Genomic DNA, 16,894 nt, shown 5'->3' with positions numbered 1-16,894 from the left:
CTCCGGTACCAAGAAAGTTGCCATGGAGAAGAAGGAACAGAAGAAGAAGGAAGTGTCACTTAAGTCTGGTGTGCCTCCCAAAACCTTTTTTGGTTCACCAAAAATGAGGCCTGCAGCAGCGGTGTCGGGGGGGCAAGCTGGGGGCAGCACCTCCACATCAGTGGGCCCAACCCACCAACCCATGCCCAAGCAGATGAGTGTGGAAGAGGTAGCCAGCCTTATGGTAGAAAGCAGTGATGCTGAGCCTGAACTAAACTTATCGCTATCTCAAAGTAGTACACAATCAACGCAGGAGGGAACATCATCAACACAGCAGATAAGTGGTCAACAGCCGCAGCCACCGCCCGCAATAGTAGCTGTTCCTCCCGAAGTAGGGGCAGTTCAGGAAATTGAGCCTCATGCAGAGGAAGAAGAGGAAGCCACTCCTTTAGAAGTTGCATTGGCTTTTAAATCCCCAGCAAGGAAAAGGAGGGTTAGTACATCAAGTTCTTCACCAAGCCCCCCTTCTGATGATCTAGATGTCACTTGGAAGCCACAAACTGAGTCTGAGAGGGAAACACATCACAAGAGCAGGCATGGGAAAAGGAAGGTTCCAGAAAGCCTTACACTTATGGATGTTGATGTAGAAGAGCAGGTTGATGATGATGATGATGATGAGCCAGTCATCACAAACATCACTCCCGGGCCTGAGGAGATGGAGAGCAACATTTTTACATTATCCAAAATGGATGCGAGGGATGTAGCACGCATACCTCCAACACAGGTAACACCAACACGACCTCCAGCTTCCATATTTACATTAGCAAAGGGCCGGCAGCGTCCTACATCCAGCACAACAAGCACCACCTCAGCAGAAGTAGGTAGTGGTCCTGCACAGAGTCAAATTCAACACACACCCTCCAGTTCATCCGGCATTGGAAGTGGGAGTGGCACCTCCAGCAGGAGACAAAAGTTAAGCTCCCCAGTGTGGGACTTCTTTACGGTTAGCCCAAAGGAGGAGAACATTGCTGTATGCTCCGTTTGTCATTCCTGTGTTTGCCGTGGAAAGCTTGGTACAAACTATGGTACCGGAGGCCAAATGACCCATCTGAAAAAACACCACGCAATCCAGTGGGAGGAGCACCTTAGGCTCATCAAAACTGGAACCATTGCTGTTGGGCATAAACGAGTAGAAAGTCCGCTCACGGTGGAACATGAAGAAGAGGGAGACATTCTCTGTGCTAGTGGTACACAAAGTAGCCCTGTCCCCAGCACTGCAGTGGTAACACCCACATCCTCAGCCACATCTCATTGGCACAAGAGTAAGAGCCAGCCTGAGACACCAAGGAGTACTGCTGGCCCAAAAAGTGCGACGTCGACCACAGGAAGGAATACCATGCAGCCTACCATTCTTAGCATGTTTAGTAGGCCGGAGGGGCAGTACGAACGCAATCACCCAATAGCACGTTTGTACAATGCTAAGCTGGCAAAAATGTTAGCACTGGACCTTCTCCCTTTTTCTTTTGTTGAAGGGGTGGGTTTTCTTGAGTTTGTGACCACCATCTGCCCAAAATGGAAAGTTCCCAGCCGCTACTATTTTGCAAGAGTTGCTGTTCCAGCACTACATCACGACGTGCTGGAATTGCTTGGAAAAGCCTTAAAAAAGAGTGCTGTTCAGAGTATACACCTTACAACAGACATGTGGACCAGTTGCCAAGCCACTGATTACATGTGCATCACTGCACACTGGGTCTCTTTTTCGGGTGTTAAAGATAAGATATCTGACGGCCTTGTTGACACCGCTGAGATTTTTAAAGACACTCGCAAACATGCAACTGTAGCCATGTTTGCAATGGAGAAATCTCATACTGCTGCTAACATTTTGGATGAGTTTAACAGCAAGGTGTTTGAGTGGCTGCGACCAAGAGGTCTTACCATTGGTTTTGTTGCCACGGACAATGGCAGTAATGTAGTTCGGGCCATGAAAGATGGTGGCTATTTCAGGGTGCCATGTTTGGCACACTGCATTAACATTGTTGTGCAAGACTTTCTGAAAAATGAAAGCAAAGTCAGCAGCTTACTGACCACCTGCAGAAGAATATGCACACATTTCAACCATTCTTTTAAAGCCCGGAAGGAGCTGAGGGTGATTCAACGTGAGCATAAAATGCCAGTCAAAGCACTCATCCAAGAGGTGCCAACACGTTGGAACTCAACGTATTACATGCTTGAGCGTCTGTTTGAGCAGTACATACCACTTAATGCTTATGTCATGAAAAGGTCAGGGGATCCTACAGTGAAAGGCATGAGAGTTGAGATGGCCCAATGGGACCTTGTCAAAAGCCTGACAGAGATGCTACTTCCTTTTGAGGTCTTCACCCGTGAAGTGAGCCGGGAGGACTGTACTATGGGCCAAGCTATCCCATTGTTGTACATGCTAGAGCAAGAGCTGAAGGAGGTGGCAGAAATGTACGCAGGTGTGGATGACAAAGTAGACGCACATTCTTTGGCAGACACCTTATCCGCTCGCTTATCTCACAATACAAGGATTCAAAATAACATTCTGTCAGATCCACATTACATTACTGCCTGAATTTTGGATCCACGTTACAAATTATTGCTGCGCAGTAATGAAGTCATTCCTTTTTCAGAAGTGAATGTTGCCCAGTACAAAACTTTGATAGCTGAGGAAGCCACTGAGTTTGAAAACGAAAGGATCTTCATTAAAGGTCCGCCCCTCCAGGGCAGAAAAAGTACTGCAGGGCACCCAGAACGAAGTTCTACTTCAGAAGCCAAGAGCAGTGTGTTTGCCTCCCAGCAGTTAACACTGCCAGCAGCAATAACATCAACAGCACCAACAGGATCATCAGGCACATTTACAAAAACGGCAGGTGATTGGTTTCTACGGAAAGGGTATGGCACATCAATGACTGATGCAAAGGCAAAAGAGGCCCAGGAAATCGGAGCACCCCTGAACATTGAGCGGATGGTTCAGGCCTATCTAGATGACACAACAGAGGTCTACATGGAGCAAAGCCCATTGGTGTATTGGTATGGGAAAAGAAGCCAATGGCCAGTGCTCAGCAGGCTGGCGATAAAGTATGTGGCTTGCCCTGTTGCAAGTGTCTCTTCAGAGCGTGTTTTCAGTGCTGCTGGTGCCATTGTTACTGTCAAAAGGACCAGTCTCTCGCCCAAAAGTGTTGAGAGGTTAACCATGATCAAAATGAATCAACACTTTATACCACCGGAGTACAAAATACGTGAATCACAGGAGGAAGAGGAGAGTGACTTTGATGACATAAGTAGTGGATTGTTAGACGTACTGCTGTCCGAACCACCAGAGTTTGAGGACGAGCTCCTCTTCCCTGACAACTAGGCTTTCAAATTGTTCTCCCTTCCTTTATTTGTGTGTGACTGTGTGTATCTGTTTTTCTGGTTCAAAATCTACATTCACAACAAAGCCATCAACAGTCTCCTCTTTTTATTTCCCTATTGGAGTTGCACGTCTGTGCATAACTGTCCACTCCACTCCTCAGGGTCCTGCTTCATGTTCCTTACTCTCCCTAAGTACATTTCAAGCAAGTCAGACATTGGATGGAGATGGAGAATAGTACAATACAGGTTGCCTCTAACAGTCCCTCCATAAGAAGTGAAACGTGACTCCACCTATATTCCATTTTGTTTCCAATCCGAAAGAAACTCATCACTGACTGGCAGAAGGCTAGGCAGGCATCAGATCAGACAGCCAAAGAGAACACCAAGACAGGTAATGAGTGATTATTGTGAATGATGGTGGCATGCATTGCATTGGATGCTGGCTGACTACGAAGAATTGTGTATGCCATGAAGTAGAACTATACTAGTTTATCGACAAAGTAAAAGTGACTCAGGTGTGGTGACAGTTAATGTTTCCTTGTTGTTTAATAATGACCACATTGTACTCCTACCACTGCAGGTGCCGGCCAATATCCGTTGCAATTTGGTAATATGGAATATATTATAAACTTAATCAGTCACTACAGACTGAGTTGGTGTTGGAGAATACGTACCACACGGTCACCATCATTGAGGATGCTGAGCATACTATCTTTGCACACAGTCAGTTGGATTGGAGAAAATTTATGGAATAACTGCGTTTCATGGGCTGACATAAAAGGTAAAAAGTTTGAACAAGAACCACAGCAGACCTAGGCTAGATGTCCGTGTAGTGGTGTGGACTGGAGTAGAGTGTAGTGGTATGACGGACAGTGGCGCATTGATTTAGTCACTTCATTGGGAAAATTCTAGGTTGCTGCAGTGCATTTGACATTTCTCTGGCTCGGTCAAAATGTAAGTAAGGGGTAGGGTGCCTGGCCTGTGCCGCGGTTCTCCTGTTCTGTGGCTGTGCTGGCTCCTGAATCCTGTCCCGTTGTTGTTGTACCTTAATGCTGTAGAGTAGACACACTATGTAGCCTATCCAAGCTGCCTCAGTCTGAAAGTGTTCTCTCCAGAGTGTTGTCTTGCACTCCACTGTAATTGAGTTTATTGTTGTAAAGGCTGTAATTTTTCAATACCCCGTTTGTTTTTCCATCTACACTTACAGGCCGGCCTTTACCCTGTGCTACAGTGGGAGAAACGACTCACACGTACCTTACCAATCCGCATCAGGCGTTTCATGGGCTGACATAAAAGGTAAAAAGTTTGAACAAGAACCACAGCAGACCTAGGCTAGATGTCCGTGTAGTGGTGTGGACTGGAGTAGAGTGTAGTGGTATGACGGACAGTGGCGCATTGATTTAGTCACTTCATTGGGAAAATTCTAGGTTGCTGCAGTGCATTTGACATTTCTCTGGCTCGGTCAAAACGTAAGTAAGGGGTAGGGTGCCTGGCCTGTGCCGCGGTTCTCCTGTTCTGTGGCTGTGCTGGCTCCTGAATCCTGTCCCGTTGTTGTTGTACCTTAATGCTGTAGAGTAGACACACTATGTAGCCTATCCAAGCTGCCTCAGTCTGAAAGTGTTCTCTCCAGAGTGTTGTCTTGCACTCCACTGTAATTGAGTTTATTGTTGTAAAGGCTGTAATTTTTCAATACCCCGTTTGTTTTTCCATCTACACTTACAGGCCGGCCTTTACCCTGTCCTAGAGTGGGAGAAACGACTCACACGTACCTTACCAATCCGCATCAGGCGTTTCATGGGCTGACATAAAAGGTAAAAAGTTTGAACAAGAACCACAGCAGACCTAGGCTAGATGTCCGTGTAGTGGTGTGGACTGGAGTAGAGTGTAGTGGTATGACGGACAGTGGCGCATTGATTTAGTCACTTCATTGGGAAAATTCTAGGTTGCTGCAGTGCATTTGACATTTCTCTGGCTCGGTCAAAATGTAAGTAAGGGGTAGGGTGCCTGGCCTGTGCCGCGGTTCTCCTGTTCTGTGGCTGTGCTGGCTCCTGAATCCTGTCCCGTTGTTGTTGTACCTTAATGCTGTAGAGTAGACACACTATGTAGCCTATCCAAGCTGCCTCAGTCTGAAAGTGTTCTCTCCAGAGTGTTGTCTTGCACTCCACTGTAAATGAGTTTATTGTTGTAAAGGCTGTAATTTTTCAATACCCCGTTTGTTTTTCCATCTACACTTACAGGCCGGCCTTTACCCTGTGCTACAGTGGGAGAAACGACTCACACGTACCTTACCAATCCGCATCAGGCAGGCAGTGATACCCAAGATTGATGTGCGGAGTGTCCATGGAAGGGAGGACCAAGAAGAATGACGAGAATGATGCAACTCCTCATTTGGACCAGGATAATACAGTAACTTTAGTATCATCATTCGTCTTTACATTTATTTGCTTGCTTTTTTCTCTTTAATCATTACGACTGTGTGTTGTGGTTTGTTTGTTAATTGATCCAACTTTTTTTTAGTTTCCTTAGCTAGCTTGAAAAATAAAAGTAAGCCCGGTACAGCATGTAATTGGGTTCGGTCTGAGCTCTGAGGGCGTCAGACAGGCAAGGCAAATTTCAATTTCGTCCCTGACTGTACTGTCTCATTGGGTCATAGTAGTTATAGTACAACTCATTATCATTAACCATCAAGTTATCCTCCTCAGCATGCATGCATTTGCTTTCTCTCACTTCATACTTTGATTTCTTTGATAATGGATCATGGTCGTTTTACAAGATTGTGTTTTACTTTTGTTGTGTCCATGCATATTGTCTGTTTTTCTTTCTCAAACCTTTCCCAAAACCCCACTTCCCATCCAATCATCAATCCCTAACCCTCTTCCCCCGGGCTGTGTGATTTATATTGAGGTGTGATGTGATGACTATGTACACCAATTGATCACACGCTTGCTGGGGCAGATGTGGTGAAAGCAACACTAATTGAATTTCAACTAAGGCAGGGCAAGGATCTTCTTCTGCTTGACCACCCATGCTGTAGTTTACTTTGTGTTCTGTTCCACTCCTCCTCCCAGAGTCTCAGTCAAGTGACTTTCTCTTTCTTTTTTCAAACGCTATTGCCAGTGTCTACTACTACCACCACTATAATGGCATCTACTCCGTCAATTTGGGAAACCAACCATGCAGCCATCAGTGTGCCGAACTTCATCATCAATCACAGGTAAGATAAGTTTGGTGGGAGGTATGGACTAGGAGGAGAGACTGACAGTACTATTATGACAATTAAAAATAACTCAGTGAGGGGTACTGCATCTATCGGTTTGTGTGTTACAAAATCGGCAGATCTTTTAAATCAAACACTGGCTGTGGGCATGCAGCAGCACGGAAACAAAGTAAACAACCATGTAACTTACATTGAATTCGGAAAACTGTAACCCACCACAAAAAACATTAACATCGTATAAATAAATAGTAAGTATATTTTTAATGTCCCCTAACAAAAATAACTATCCCGCTCTGACCTAACCCACCCCCCTCCCTAACCCCAACGAAACGAAACGAAAGTCCAAAGTCCCAATGTCCGTAGAAATCCCCAACGCCCACAAACCCACCCACCAACAAAAGGAATTAAAAAAGGGGCAAACGACGAGGTCCTCTATTGTCGGCGGGCCTTAAGATGTTTGTCCACCAGGATCTTTACCCGCTCCTCCATGTTCTCCTCCCAGCGGGCCATCCGGCGGAGCAGCTGGCGGCGAAATGCCCTAAAGTTGCTTCCAGGGTGGGGGGCAGCAGTGCTGGAAATAGAGGCGCGGCGGTGGGCGAATGCCGGACCACGGCGCCGTGAAAGTGGAGGCTGGGCCTGACTGGGGCCCGGGGCATTGGAGGAGGCTGCAGCTGCAGCCGCCTCCTCCTCCTCCTCCTCCTCCTCCTGAGCCACCAGCCGGCGATAATGCTCGCAGATGGCCTCCAGTTTCCGGCGCCGGGCCCTAGCGGCCAACTCCTTCCTTGATGGTTTAGTGGAAGGAGTATCATCTATATCAAGAAAGAAAAAGAACATGGTGGAGCCAATACTCTTAGCAAAACAGGAACACTAAAATCATTCAACACATAGTGTCACAGTATCACTAGCAAGCACAGTTCATAACATTTGGGATTTGGTGCTGGGGTAAGTATCTCTAATCCTACTTCCTTGGACTCTAACATTTGTGACCGTTTCAGACATTATTTATAAATATAATCGTACTATGTATGTACTTCGGTACACCAGTCGTGCTGTTCTTAGCTGTAGTTTAGCCCAATTACATAACCTTGTTGTAGGCGGCATGCCAGGTCCATCAGCTAAGCTTGCACCCAAGAGAAACAGATATGAGCCACATGATGCAGACTCACGTTAGTTTTATTTACTACTACTGTCTGCAAGTGGGGAAGCTCATCTTTTTGTCTGACGCCTTACGGCCGTTGGTACTGGTCATACTCTGTTACATGAGGGCAAATGGCATGCACAATTTCACTTACACCCTGCCATGGGTACTTCAAAAAGGCTGATTATTTATTTATCGGATCCAACGATCATTGCTTATATTCATATTATAGATGCTGCTAGTGCTAATACGATATACGACATCAGGTCGGTAGCGGTCGGTGGTGGGAGTGCTGCCGGTCGGTGACGTGGGAAGGTGCAGGGTGGGGATAGTAAACGATGGATTAAGGACATTCACAGGTAATTAAAGAATACATAAAAAAAAAAACATTGCTTCACACAGTAGCACACACTGCATCGCATTCGGCGGTGCAGTGCGCACCTTGAAAATAGTTTTATTTATTTTTATGTTGATTACCTGTATTTGGCCGTAACAGTAATACAGTTTACTCGCCAGTGCCACCCACCCGTCCCCTCCCCATGTCACCGCCCGCCAACAATCCCACCACCAACCGCTACTGCAGAGGGTACTTTGCTTTCATTGATTGTGTAACCAATATACATAAACATTAAACAACAGATAGGCCACCCTTTGCAGGCTGGCTGCCCCAATCGAAAATACATTAACAATAATAGGTAGGGAGTGGTCCCCAGAGTGGGAGGAAGGGGTTTCCGCTTGATAATATATGACGTGCTTGCAAACTACTGCAAGTGTACTGTATGCTCATAATACTACCTTGATTCCTCTAGGCTTTGCTACTGTCGCGCAGTTTCTGTTACATTTTCTTCAAAGTAAGAATCTCCAGTGACACTTTCCACCTATACTGTCTCTTGGTGATAGTACATCCAGGCATACATCCATTAAAGTAAACGTCTATCCTTTTGTATATATCTCTTAACAAACCTTAGTTGGTTTCACCAACAAACACCCATGCTTCTGCTCCTTCCTTCCTTGCCTTGGCTTTGAGTTTGAACCAAAAACACCGCTGATTCTTGCTATCTAGTACTATCCACCCATACTGTGTCGCCCACCCAGGCAGGCATTCTTTCACCTTCCACCCATCCTTCAACAACCCATGCATCTGATCTTATTACTATCAGACTCCTATACATGCTTCCAACAACATATCCTTCTCTGCCGGTCAGTCATATTGTTTATCTCGCCCGTCCTTCCACCATTAGTGCTTTCCCTCTATGTTCAACACATCCATGAAGGTCATCTGATCTGAGTTTGTCTTCTCCATAAAACATTCACAGCTGATTTTGGAGTCAAATAGAAGAGGCCATTGGTTACTCTACTCACGCTGGTAATGCTACGTAAAGGGTGTCTTCTTCAACCGTTGTATAAAGTCGCACAGTACAGTGAAATAGTGAACACAGTTCCATCTAGCTGTAATGTCAAGAAGTAATGAATATAACTTACCGCCGCCGGCCACTGCTGCTGGATCCCCCCTGGGCCCTGTGTCTCCTGCAGGTGCCGCCAGTTCGCCTGCCCCCTCCGGAATGGCCGCATCGCTGGCCCCGACGGCACTGGTGGATGGTAGTGAGCCTAGAAAAAAGCATCACAAATTTTTTAGATGCCTGTAAACCTCCCCCTATTTTAAGTGTTCACTTGGAACATTGAAAAAAAAGTTAATGCGATGCAACATACATCAGCACTAGACAGTAAGTACAGTCAGTAGACAGACACTAGTAGGATATGGTTCCACTTCCTAGGGTCATCTAGTCCTACTCTACTCTTTTGAAAGTTAGCCTGAGCCATGAGTAACGCTTTTAGATTCATCATGTCGACTACTACTCTTTTGGTGCATATTATACCTGCCAGCTTATTGACATGTGCAGTAGATGCCTTTAAGGCCGCTTGACTGTTGCGTACAAGTGAAGAGGTCGAAAAAAACCAACATATTGACTTTGTTTAGTTTATATAGCTTAGCCATCACACATACATGTTACACTTTTTGGCATGACTGCAAAATGCTAGCATTCACCAGTATACTATCTAACGGCTAACTCGCAGCGTTTTTCTCATATATCATAGGCGGAAGATTCCCTTCTACAAACCAGAGATTTACAGAGCATATTGGATGCAAGATGATGTAACCAGTATTTCTACGTTCTACGGTGAGGGATCTTCCAGAATTATAAAGATCTTGGCTCTTGTTCTTGTTGTCAATCATGCACTTGTAAATGTTTACTGTTTTAATGTTAGGCTTTTTGCTGGCTTATTGACTATGGCTGTCGTAAATTAAATTTCATATTAACGATGTACAGAGTTTGATACTTGTTTCAAATAAACCTTTTGAACTTACACAAGTGTGGTATTTGGTGTGGTGGAGTGGACTTACACAAGTGTGTGAGCAAAATGGTGTTTGTTATTATGTTCTGGGTTGTCTCTGTCTCAGTCATCATCAACATTGTGTATCGTCTTCGTGGGGGGGTCGGGAGTGGGACCCTAATGTGAGACACTATAGCTAGTCTATTAGGGGATCCTGGGTTCTTCGGACTGAGGTGTGATCAGTAAGATCCAACCTCCCATCAGCACCATCCTATTTTGTTGTGCATAGTTCTGTATGTGGCTCTGCAGAATCCTAGACAATAGTAGTATCATGTACTATCCGATCAAAAATACTAGTCAAATATCTGGTTGGGCATTTTGTTTGTGGTAATTGTCAAAGCCTCAACATTGAGAAGACTTGAAGAGGACAACCCAAAGGACAGGACCCAGTGGCTAGAGCTATTGGTCAATCGGAGTTTTATTGTTGCAAAGAAAACCTTCTATTAAAGAGTGGGCAACTGTGCAAGCTTCGCTACACACAGAGTAATAATAGTAATAGTAGTAGTAGTATTAGTAGCACAGAGAGTCATAGCAGAGGGAGTTAGAAGCAACTTCGAGGCAGGGATAAACAGAATTAGTAAACAGATAGTCAAGGTCAAAGAAGTAAGCTTTTGTAAAAAAGAGATTCAGAAAGTGGAACCATAATTTAGAGTTTGGGGAAAAAAAGATGCAGTAACATAACATTTAGGGAAATATAAATGTCAATCTAACCAATGGAGGACTTACTGGGGCCAGCTGCAGGAGCCTCAGTAGAGGAGAGGTCCTGGGGTTCCCCCGCCGACTCCGACCCCGTCTTCTTGCCCCTGGGTGGTGCTGATGATCATGTAAAATATAATAAAGAAAGAGACCAACATTAAGGAGTGCTGTGAGAAAAATAATAAATCATTTGGAAAAACAATAAGTCAAAGAACATTTTAGGAAACAACAAGTGCAATAGAATAGACCTATCTAATCAGATGGATCGACTACTGGCTGCTTCCTAGTGCATTTACGGACCGTCTACTTATTTATGAACACTCCAGTGTTCCTTGATCATTCTGATTCCAAATACTAACAAAGCCTAGTAAGTACCACCTGACCTACACCACCTATTCCAGACGGGCCAATTGTTCACTAAGTCTGCACTTCAATTTTTTTCAGCCATCAAATGCATAGATGAGATGGAGGACACATGCATAGTTGCATACATTAGTGCATACATACAACAAATTGTGGGTTGGTTGCATAATGCTGATCTAGTTCTGCTACTGACTGACCATGCTAAGCCTACCACTCACTAAACAAAGTACAAAAGGTTCGACGGAGGACTGGGGTAAGCAGCACTCAGTGACAGAGGATGCGTCACGCAGACCGCATAAAACAATTAGTAACTACTACTAACAAACTAAACCTAGTATCCAATATCCATCCACCACTATTTCACAGTAGGACAATGGAAGGACTAGAGTCTCTCTAGCAAATCGCATTACCTAACTTCAGTTCTGTAAAGTAAACTCTTACATAATCAGCATCAGCACAAGCTAGCGCAAACTACGTTGCAAACAAGTAAGAGTACCACCGTGCACCTGGGTCCTTAAATCAAAGAACATTTTGCTTTTTGGAACGTAATTTACCAGCAACGCTTGGCACGCAGCAGTAATCTTGTTGTTCATCTAATTTAATATACACAATCAGTTACTCACCAAGCCCGATGACCTCGACACCTAGCAGGTCCAACAGGTCCTGCTCCCGGTCCAGGATGTCGGACCACCGGTGAGCTAGCTGGTTGTGGGTGCGCCGGATCCCAGTGCACCGGAACACGGCCCGGCGCACCTTCGCCCACCGACGGTGCCGCTCCTGGGTGGCGTACCCGGAGCCGGGCCTGCCGCCTGCTGCCAAGGTCAAGGGGAGGAGGCGCTGGATGAAGAAAACAAGAGCCGCCACCTCCTCCTCCCCAAACAGTTGCCGGGCCTGCACCCCTGCAGGACGCATTCTGCCACAAGGCAGGCGGCGCTTCTCTGCGCCTGCAGGTCCCTTGCCCTTGGGACTTGGTGTGCCCTTGGCCATGGTTCTGGGGTGGGTGGGAGGCGGAATAGAAAAGTCCGAAGGGGAAAAAATGTTAGGGGGAAGAAGATAGAAAGAACTTTATAAAAGTAACAAAAACACAGTAAAAGTAGAAATAAAATGCAAAATATAAACTGAGGCAAACAGAGAGATAGATAATAACTAAAAAACATCAGGAAAAAGGCTTTAAAGATAAAGGATTGCTATGATAAAGGGAGGATACAAAAGTAGGCCCAGAAGCATGGCATTGAGTGAAAAACAAGATGGCCGCGCCCATTCGCGACCGCGTGGGTAAGTTCGCGCGATATTTCTCGCGAACATGTACTATTTATCGCGAACAAGTAAAATGCGCTCCCGAACACGTCAATGCACATCGCGAACACGCTATCCGCGACCCGGAACAGGAAATAAGGCATCGCGAGCGGGCGGGACTATAGAAAAACAAGATGGCCGCGCCCATTGGCGACCGCATGGGTAAGATCGCGAGATATATCCCCCGAGCATGCAAACAGTTCCCCGAACATGCTTACCGCGCTCGCGAACAAGAAAAAGCCATCGCGAACAGGTTGCCACAAGCACCTACGCAAGCTCGCGAAGCTTCGCGAAGGTCGCGTAGTGCAATGACATCTTCGCGAAGCTTCGCGAAGCTTCGCGAAGCGCGACTACGCGAACTACGCCCAGGGTTATTTAGGAGGCCGAAGCTTCCGCTTCAAACGCGCTCCTCAAGCTTACTGTGAAAGTCCATCAATATATAGTCAGGCTTTAAAAACACAGCTTGATGCAATTGTTTTACCTGATGGAGCTACCCTTATTCAGTACGTCGACGATTTGCTAATCGCTGCAGATACTGAGGAGATTTGTAAAGAAGCCACCTTGTCGTTGTTGCGTCATTTGTCTGATTTACATCACAAAGTGTCTCTTTCAAAACTGCAATATTGTCAACAAGAAGTGACCTACTTAGGTCATCTCTTATCGAAGGAGGGAAGGAAACTGACCCCAGAAAGAATTCAGGCAATTGCAAAATTGAGTGTGCCAAGGACACAGAGAGAAGTACGTGCTTTCTTGGGCATTACATCATACTGCAGACAGTGGATACCGAATTTTTCTTTGCTGGCCAAACCTTTGGTAGCTTTGACCTGTAAAGATACACCGAATCCCGTTCCATGGTCTGAAGATTGTCCGAAAAGTTTTTCCGAATTGCGTAATGCTTTGTGTTCGGCTCCTGTGTTGGGTACCCCCGACTACAGTAAGCCCTCTACACTGTATGTCCATGAGAAAGAGGGTTGTGCATTGTCAGTGCTGACACAGTCTTTTGGAGACAAGCAGCGTCCATGCGCGTATTTTTCGTCGACTTTGGATCCGGTAGCTAAAGCATTGCCGAGTTACTTAAGAGCCTCAGCGGCAGCAGCTGTTTCTATTCGACAGTCTGCTGGGTTAGTGATGAATAATATGTTGATTGTGATGGTTCCACATGCAGTGGACACGTTGTTAAACAGGACCAAAACACAGCACTTACCTAGTGCTCGATTGTCAGGTTACGAGTTGACACTGTTAGCGAGTCATGTGCACATAAAGAGGTGCAATACGTTGAATCCAGCCACGTTATTGCCGATTTCAGTAGAGACAGACGATGCTGAACAGCATGATTGTTTTCTCAGGACAGAAGAAGAAACGAAAGGGAGAGTAGATCTTAAAGATACTCCTCTTGTAAAGTGTGATGGTACCTTATGGGTGGATGGTTCATGCTTCAAGCTTCCGAATGGTGATACGACTGCAGCATATGCCGTCACGACTTTGCATACGATTGTTGAAGCTGCACGTATACCACATAATTCAGCTCAAGCAGCAGAGTTGATTGCACTTACGAGAGCGTGTGTGTTATCGAAAGGAATGAAAGTGACCATATATACCGACAGCCAGTATGCGTTTGGTGTGGCTCCTAGTTTTGGACGATTGTGGAAAGAACGTGGGTTCCTGACTTCGCATGGAGCTAAGATTCAGCATGGTCAGTTGGTGAATGAGCTTCTTGTGTCACTGACCTTGCCGTTACAAGTTGCGATTGTGAAATGCAGTGCACACAAGAAGGTTACTGATGATGTTGGTCGTGGCAATGCATTTGCTGACGAAATCGCAAAAGAAACAGCAAAAGATGTGATGAATCGAATGTATGTTGCAGGCCCTGCAAGATGGGTTGGTGACGTTGGAATGTGTGAAGATACGATAGAGAGTGTGAAGTCTCTTCAAGCTGAAGCTACAGAGAAAGAGTTGAGTGTGTGGAGAGAAAGTACGGGTAAATTGGATGAAAATGGTTGTTGGGTTGACTTGTCAGAACATCAGCGATGGTTGTTATCCGATGCGTATGTGCTTGCAGTGGTGACAATGGCTCATGGAATGGCCCATATCAGTGTGAAAGGGATTTGTAAGTTGTTGGCTCCAGTATGGCAAAATGCTGGAATTCCTAAATGTGCAGAGAATGTGGTCAAGAATTGCATGGTGTGTCTGAAATAAAATCCTGGTAGGGGAACCCCAACTCCAGCTGGTCATTTTGCGCCTCCACTGTATCCGTTTGAGGTTTTGCAGCTAGATTTCATCCACATGGAAAGGTGCAACAATTTGAAATACGTACTCGTTGTTGTTTGTGCCTTTGCAAGATGGGTAGAAGCATATCCCTTAAAAGAGAACACTGCTTTATCCACAGCTAAAGCCCTTGCCAAAGAATTCTTCCCTAGGTTTGGAATGCCGAGAATGGTCTGGAGTGATAATGGGAGTGAATTTGTGGGTCGAGTGATGAAGAAAGTATGTGAGGGGCTAGGTATCCAGCAAAAATTTCACGCTGCAAATCACCCCCAATCAGCTGGACTAGTAGAGTGCTATAATGGCACGTTAAAATTAAAGTTGGCAAAGATACAAGCGAGCTCTGGTCTTAAATGGCCTGACGCTCTGCCTTCAGCACTCCTATCAACAAGAATGACTGTGCATTCGCGAGTGGGACTTAGTCCCTATGAAATTGTGTTCGGCCGCCCGGTCAACATACGGGGAGTGCCAAGGCCGACAAAATTCAGTGAGATCGAACACCCTGTACTGCTTGATTATTTGTATGAATTGACGGCTAAATTGAGTGTATTACACCAACAGGTTCACAATACTCTGCCTCAGGTCTCGGAAGCTCCAGGACATCTTATCGATCCTAGATCATGGGTGCTGGTCAAAAACTTCCAGCGGACGAAGAATGATCAGCCCCGTTGGACCGGCCCCCACCTCGTCCTTCTCTCAACAAGATCAGCTGTTCGAGTGGAAGGGAAAAAGAACTGGATCCACGGCGTACACTGCAAGAGGGTCCCTTTGCCTCTACCGTATGACCGGTGGGTCCAGGAGGGGATCGCTGACTCTGAGACTGAGACCGTGCCTCGTTTTCTGCCTTTTAGCGATGCAAGTGTAAAAGAAACACTTTCTGAACAAGAAAGTGACAATATTTTGCAAGAAGCTGTGCCACCGTCAATTCGATTGAACACTACAGAGCCTGAACTCTTGTTCCAGAACCAGACAGTACCTGAAAAAAGCCGTTACAATTTGAGGCCGAGAACTATGGACAAATAAAAAAAATTATATTTCTTTGCTATTTTTGAAAGTGCAGCTCTCTCATCTGAGAAACTTTCTTATTTTTGGTTTTCGAACCGCCATCCGGGTTCAGCTGTAGGGTCGTGGTTGCCCAAGTCTTTGGAGTGCAGCTGAAGACGTTAGGTCGACAGTTCTGGTCGGTCTAAGGGAGTTGCCCTGGACTGACAGAAGCATTCCTTTGCATAGAACACCCTACCACCACGAGCAGCAATTAGAGAGGATGGAGTTTTTCGAGAATGAGAGACCTGACAAACAGATGAACTTTAAAGCCAGAATGTGTATAATGATGACACAGAAACGATTTTTGATATTATGTATTTTCATGTTGCTTAGTGTAATGACGTTTTTAATATGATATGTTTTATTCTCTTTTCAAGTGACATTTGCACCCACTACACAGCCTATACCTCCTTCTACTGTTTCCTCACATTCTTTTCACCCTCTGCCTAAACACGAGTCTGCTAGAAGATTAGAATTTGTCAATAATTCATTAATTCAGCTTCTACACCAACACCAATTAGTAGTGAACACAACTAACTGTTGGGTGTGTGGTCTTATGCCTCATACTACTGATAAAGGTATCCCTTATCTGGTCTTGCCTTTCAGCCATAATGGTTCTGTGTGGGCATATAGAACGGTGTTCATATACGCTCATGAAGCCAACCCCCTACGTTCTGTGAAGGATAATCCTAAGAATAGTGCTCTAGTTAAGGGTATAGTAGATATGATTAGGGAAGATATTTCCTATGAGTCTATCCCGAGAGATGAGACACTAGCAGATATTGGATGGAACATAACAGGATATGGAGTTACTCTGAGTGAGAACCAGCGAGCAAAGAGATCCTCCCCGATTTGGATTGTACCCCATCAGGGTCACCTATGTCTGCAAGGTAATGGCAAGAATCCCAGAGCTCAGTTAGGGAAAAGTATCTGCACTGAAACATATGTTTTTGCGTCTCAGACTTCCCCTTCATTCGAAGCAGCTAAGAGTACCTATTTCATCTGCCATAATAGAGCCTATACATGGTTGCCCCCTGACTTCTCAGGCACATGTTTTGTTTCGTTCCTGTTGCCTCCCACCTACACGGCCGCGGCAGATTACCACAAGACAAGGATAGTTAGAGGTGTCA

This window comes from Triturus cristatus, chromosome 2_1 (assembly GCF_964204655.1).
Source record: "Triturus cristatus chromosome 2_1, aTriCri1.1, whole genome shotgun sequence".
Lineage (NCBI taxonomy): Eukaryota > Metazoa > Chordata > Amphibia > Caudata > Salamandridae > Triturus > Triturus cristatus.
Note: the sequence above shows the minus strand (reverse complement) of the source record.